This window comes from Physella acuta, unplaced genomic scaffold (genome assembly GCF_028476545.2).
Source record: "Physella acuta isolate Inbredline_101_S28 unplaced genomic scaffold, ASM2847654v3 ptg000123l, whole genome shotgun sequence".
Lineage (NCBI taxonomy): Eukaryota > Metazoa > Mollusca > Gastropoda > Physidae > Physella > Physella acuta.
The window spans coordinates 401,900-408,775 of NW_026731642.1; positions in this window are offsets into that span (position 1 = coordinate 401,900).

A 6,876-nucleotide genomic window follows, 5' to 3' on the forward strand; every position below is an offset into this window, starting at 1 on the left:
ATATATATATATATATATATATATATATATATATATATATATATATATATATATATATATAATTCTTTTCATGGGGATAATGTGAGACACCACGAAAATGCACGCCGTTTCTCCCCCGCTCTCTAGGCATATAGCTACCACCCCAAACCCACCATTCTGGTGAGCTAAGGTTTACCTCGAATGTTTTCAATCGTAGAGCCGGGTCGAATTAGTAACGGCTATTAGGGGCAGATAATTTAGCTTTTAAACGACTTGAAACTAAGGAGAGGTAAGAAGCTCTGCTTGATCTTTTCATTGTCGTCTTTAAACTGTCGTCACGGACGGCTACTTTCACAGTGGCGGGGAGGGTGGGGGGGGGGGGTGAATGGAAGGGAGGGTAGTGTCCAATTCACTAATAATGAAGTTCTGAAAAGTGTGGGTAAGGGTGTCCAATTAAAGTTTGATAATATGTGGGCGGGTGATCTAATGAAATCGTACAAAAAATGATACGGGGTTGAGATTTTATTAAAAGTGAGTTGCTAAAAAGATGGAGTAATCAGGAAAATTGTCAGGAAAATGTATGCACTATTTCCCAGCGAATTGTCCCCCACTAAAACTGTGTGTAACAATTACATTAAAGTAGTTGGGGTAGGATTCGTGCGACCTTTTTCAATGACCCCTTGACCTTTACCAAAACTAGATGAGTATATTTTTTTGGCTGGAGTGGCTGAACTCTTTACAGTGGTAGAACACACACATGCACACACACACACACACATATATATATATATATATATATATATATATATATATATATATATATATATATATATATATATATATATATATATATATATATATATATATATATATATATATATATGTATGAGTTTTATTTATTTATTTGTTTATTCGATTATTTTTATTTCATATTTTAATTTATTTATTTATTTATTTAATATTTATTTTATTTATTTATTTAATTATTACGTTTTATTCATGTATTCATGTATTCATGTATTCATGTATTCATGTATTCATGTATTCATGTATTCATGTATTCATGTATTCATGTATTCATGTATTCATGTATTCATGTATTCATGTATTCATGTATTCATGTATTCATGTATTCATGTATTCATGTATTCATGTATTCATGTATTCATGTATTCATGTATTTATGTATTCATGTATTCATGTATTCATTTACTCATGAACTCATGTATTCATGTATTCATGTATTCCTTTAAGCCTTTATTCCTTTATGCCTTTATTCCTTTATTCCTTTATTCCTTTATTCATTTATTCATTTATTCATTTATTCATTTATTCATTTATTCATTTATTTATTTATTCATTTATTCATTTATTCATTTATTCGTTTATTCGTTTATTCGTTCATTCGTTCATTCGTTCATTCGTTCATTCGTTCATTCGTTCATTCGTTCATTCGTTCATTCGTTCATTCGTTCATTCGTTCATTCGTTCATTCGTTCATTCGTTCATTCGTTCATTCGTTCATTCGTTCATTCGTTCATTCGTTCATTCGTTCATTCGTTCATTCGTTCATTCGTTCATTCGTTCATTCGTTCATTCGTTCATTCGTTCATTCGTTCATTCGTTCATTCGTTCATTCGTTCATTCGTTCATTCATTCATTCACTCATTCATTCATTCATTCATTCATTCATTCATTCATTCATTCATTCATTCATTCATTCATTCATTCATTCATTCAGTCATTCATTCATTCATTCATTCATTCATTTATTCATTTTTAAACATTATTCCTATCTATACAAGAACTAGTGAAAGCGCGTCATCTTGTTTTTTTTTTAATCAAAGTACAAAAAAAGATTATTATAAATCGACACGAGCACACACATCGTCGCCGATAGCTGTAGACACACCGTGAGACACCCAATGCAATGCACAAAACATCACTCCATAGACAGGGGTATCAAAACCCGATCGTAAAGATGGATAGGATACGCCCTGGGAGAACGGGCCAAGCATAGTGTGGCCTGCGTTGGAATGGAACCCACAGGAGAAGAGAAGAAGGTGAAGATAACTTTCTGGGTTCCGTAGAGAGGGGGGAGGGGGGAGAGGTCGATTACCAATTGAAGTTCCCAGACTGAACAAGAAACTACTACAAATATATAGTATGAGTCGACCCGCGACCTAGCATCCGCCGTTATTTAGTTTTTATGTTCTACTTTTCAGTAATACATAATTTGTGTATTCGACACTACCCTACCTATCCCCCCCCCCCCCCAGTGAAAGCAGCCGTCCGCGACGACAGTTTACAGACGACAATGAAAAGATAAAGCAGAATTTGTTACCTCCCCATAGTTTTAAATCGTTAAAAACTAAATTATCTACCCCTAATAGGGCTGGTAAGTAGGTCACCAACCAGTTCTATGGCTCAAGCAGGTTTCATTGAGCCGTAGAACTGGTTGGTGACATACTTACCAGCCTTATAGCCACTAATTCGACCCGGCTCTACGAGTGTCAGAGTTTCTTCCAGGCATCTCTTCGGGGGCGGCCGAAGCCCCCCCCCCCCCAAAAAAAATTCTACCCCCCCCCCGTACGAAATGAAATTTATATAATTTATATAGAAAATATATACTTTTAACAGCGTCCGCCCCCCCCCCCCGAAGAAAGTCAACCGCCCCCCCCCCCCCCCATTTAGGGGTGACACCCAGGCAAAAAATAGCAAAGTATATAGAGAAAAACTTGAGGGGGGATGCAAATCGAAAGTTTGAAGGGGGGGTGCAAATCGAAAGTTTGATGGGGGTTGCAAATCGAAAATATGAAAGTTTGTCCCCGGGAAGGGTCGCTACGCCTCTGGGTGGTGACACCATTAAGTGCGGCACCGGATGATACCCGGCCTCGCTACGCCACTGTATAACGTTATACCCGCTTCTTATCTTAAAAGAAAAAAAAAGCATTACGATACGCCTATGCATCAATCCCACCGGTTTATACAATCAGTTGAAATCTTAACCAGACAAAAATTGATGTAATAATAAATACGAGCCGGCCCGCGGCATAACATACGCCGTTATTTAGTTGTTGTTTTTTCTACTTTTCAGTAATTCATAATTTGTGAATTCGACAGTACCAACGCTGCCACTGAAAATATTTCTTTAAAACACTATAAGTAGCTCGTTAAGGACCATAACCCCCCCCCCTTCCTTCCCCCCCCCCTCCCCCCCCCCCTACGTTTAAAATCGTTGGCTCTGCTTGTAAACATTTAGAGTGAACACAGCTCACTAAAACCATGTAGACTCTAGGGGTGGGGAGGTAGGGAGCGCGTTTACAGCTTGTTTTCTAGGCGCGTTTGCAGCTTGTTTTCTAGCGGCTCCGAGAAGATAATTATATTCTATAATATAACGCTGCTGGTAGTGTGTCAGTCCTTCCTTCCGTCATCGCTATAGATTTTGGAACCATAAAAGTAAACATTCGCACCATGCTGTGCTTTTCAGTGCACCGCAGTGTCTTATTATAAGTATTAGAGTAGGGTTTGTTTATATAGCGGCATAGAGCTATTTTATAATTGCCACGGTTTTTACTCTTTCGCATAACGTCAAGAAAATATTAAATACACGCAAACTGCTAAAACGTATTAAAAAGATCAATGTCAAATATCATTTTCGTTTAGGTTCCCAGAAAAAGTGGATACATTTTAATAAGATAATAACAGTACGGTAGAAAAATCAAATTAATTTAACTCTTTTCTAATTTTGACAAAGGAGGTAATTTAAAAATACATTAAACTCACGCTAATAAAAAATGTAAATGCAAAAATACGTTTGTCATAGAAGGAATTAGTGTTGCAATAATATAATTAGCAAAATGTGAATGCAAATTATTCGGATGTGTAAGAGGAAATTATTGTTAGAAAATTATAATTAGCATGGATTGATAAAAGGCAATCTTTTATTTATTTTATTCACTGAATGTAGGCCCTACTGTTTATTACTTATAATTTTTAATCAACTATTCAGCTCTATTATAGACGCGTCATCACGTTCATTAGGTGCGCAATGGTTTTAGTTATGAAACTCTATTGTAATTTTTTTAAATTTAAAGTACTGGAAAAAAATGCGTGAATGGTTAAAGTGAAATATTGTAGGTAAAACACGGATATTTTAAATACTGCCTATTAGGGGTGCAAATCGAAAGTTTGAGGGGGGTGCAAATCACCGGAAAGGGCGCGATTTTGGCGCTACGGGCTAGACTGTGAGCAAAATGCCTTTATGATTGCATTTAAATTGTGTTTATGTTATGAGTGTTGTGTTTGTTTTTTCGTTGTTTTTTTTTGCGTTCGTTTGTGTTGTGTTTAGTTTTGTTCTGTTCCCAAGTTGGTACATTTAAAAAAGATTTACCGTGGCGGAGCACGGGATGCAGCTAGTTATATATATAGATAATCGTATTTCAAAAGGTTTATTTTGACCTCTACGGTCTGCCATAAAAAACACATGAGGTCGCATGCAGCTCCACGCCAACTTTGCGCGTGCTAATCACGTGATTACGTCACTACCTGTCGAGGATAATTGTCCCCTATCAGCGCCATTTACCGCCCGTTGCTTTGATCTGCTCGGCATCAGGGAGCCGGCAGACGTCAAACGTTCGTAATTTGTTTGTTACGGGTTTTTTTTTTTGTTCGTGTTTTATTTCGATGTTAATCTCACAGCCACGGGGAGGGGAGGGGAGGGAGAGGTTTGGTGGTTTTGTTGAACAATTGGCTAAATAGTAAGGCAAGGGGTAGTCCATAAATGACGTCACACTCGTAGGGGGGAGGGGGGGTCCGTAATTTTGTGACGGTGTGTGATGAGGGGGAGGGGGGGGGGAGGGTTCAGATGGTGCGACGTCACACTTTTGCATTATCAAAAAGCAATGTTAGAAAACTAATTTTAGACATTATTTTGCGTTTCAGATAACTGTTTTAATAAATTGTAATAGGAATTGATTAAAATACTCTATTTTGACAGAGTTCAGACAAGATTTTGGAAAAATATCGATGTTTTAAAAAAAATTCAACTGCAATTTTGAGAGGGGGGAGGGGTTGTAGGCTGAGGTGTGACGTCATTTTAGGGGGGACGGTCTGGCTTTTTGTGACGACGTGTGACGGAGGGGGGGGTGGTAAAAATCGTCAAAAAAGCGTGACGTCATATATGGATGACCCCTTATGTTGTACAATTGGCTAAACAGTGAGGTAAGAGGCTAAGTTGCCTTGATACAGGTGGTTAAATATAAGTGGGGGGGAAGTAAATATAAAAAAGAATCCTCTTTAGACCTAGCGATCCATTGGGTAGATGAAGTAGAGTTCATATTTTTCTTGCCCTCGGCAAATGACGCGATGATCAGTACTTTGCCCAGCAGCTTTTACTTTCCCTAACATGAGTTATGCACTATATTTGAACCTTATAGAAGTCTTTAGAAAAAGTGAAGCTAATTGCCGTTAGACTTCAGAGTAATTGTTCAGTATTTGAACCTAAGAAAAATCTTTTGAAAAAGTGAAGTAATTTGCCTTTAGACGTCTCGATAATTGTTCAGTTTTTTAACCTTATATAGAAAAGTCTTTTGAAAAAGTGAAGCTAATTGCATTTAGCCTTCACGATAATTGTTCTATATTTGAACCTTTTAGAAAAGTGTTTAAAAAAGTGAAGTAATGTGCCTTTAGACTTCACGATAATTGTTCTATATTTGAACCTTTTAGAAAAGTGTTTGAAAAAGTGAAGTTAATTGCATTTAGACTTCACGATAATTGTTCTATATTTGAACCTTTTAGAAAAGTGTTTGAAAAAGTGAAGTTAATTGCATTTAGCCTTCACGATAATTGTTCTATATTTGAACCTTTTAGAAAAGTGTTTGAAAAAGTGAAGTTAATTGCATTTAGACTTCACGATAATTGTTCTATATTTGAACCTTTTAGAAAAGTGTTTGAAAAAGTGAAGTAATGTGCCTTTAGACTTCACGATAATTGTTCAGTTTTTGAACCTTATAGAAAAATCTTTTGAAAAAGTTAAGTAATTTGCCTTTAGACTTCAAGATAATTGTTCTATATTTGAACCTTTTAGAAAAGTGTTTGAAAAAGTGAAGCCATGTGCCTTGAAACCTGATGACAAATGTTCTAGAACAATCATAATTTTAGTCATGACATTTGCCTGCGCACGCACACATGCGCGCCCAGCGTCTATTTGTCAAGGTTTTAATTAGCAACAACTTAATTAAGGTCAAAAGTTACCGCATAATTAGCATGTAATTTGGGGGGAGAGGGGAGAAGGTAAACGGTTATACAACCTTGTACTTTCACTCACGAGGATTTACGCGTACTAATGCAAAATACCAATACAGTGTTTATTTCCCTTGGTTTAATGGCAGTGTTTAGCTCCCCTGATACCATCTAAATCAGTACCAACCCTGCAAATGGTCTGGGTCGTCTGTAGATTTTTTTTTCGGTTTGCAATTAGTACATTCCATATAGATGTAATTAAGTCTCATTTGTTAAATTTGGTCTGAATATTATGTAGGAAGAGGCTAGTTTTTTTTTTTTTTAATAATTGAGTGGGAATATTTTGTTTGGGGAAAATTGCGCACGAAACAACCATTATCGACGTAGGACATTTTTGGTGGGATTGTTAGCGCAATAGGAAAGGCATTATGGTATATTCATCCACAGGCGTCATGGGATAGCCATACCCAAGCGCCGTGGGATAGCAATCCAAAGATGTAATGGGAAATATATCCACAAGCGTCATTGGATAGCCACCCACAGGCAATATGGGATAGACATCCACAGGCGTCATTGGATAGCCGTACCCAAGCGCCATGGGATAGCAATCCAAAGACGTAATGGGAAAGATATCCACAAGCGTCATTGGATAGC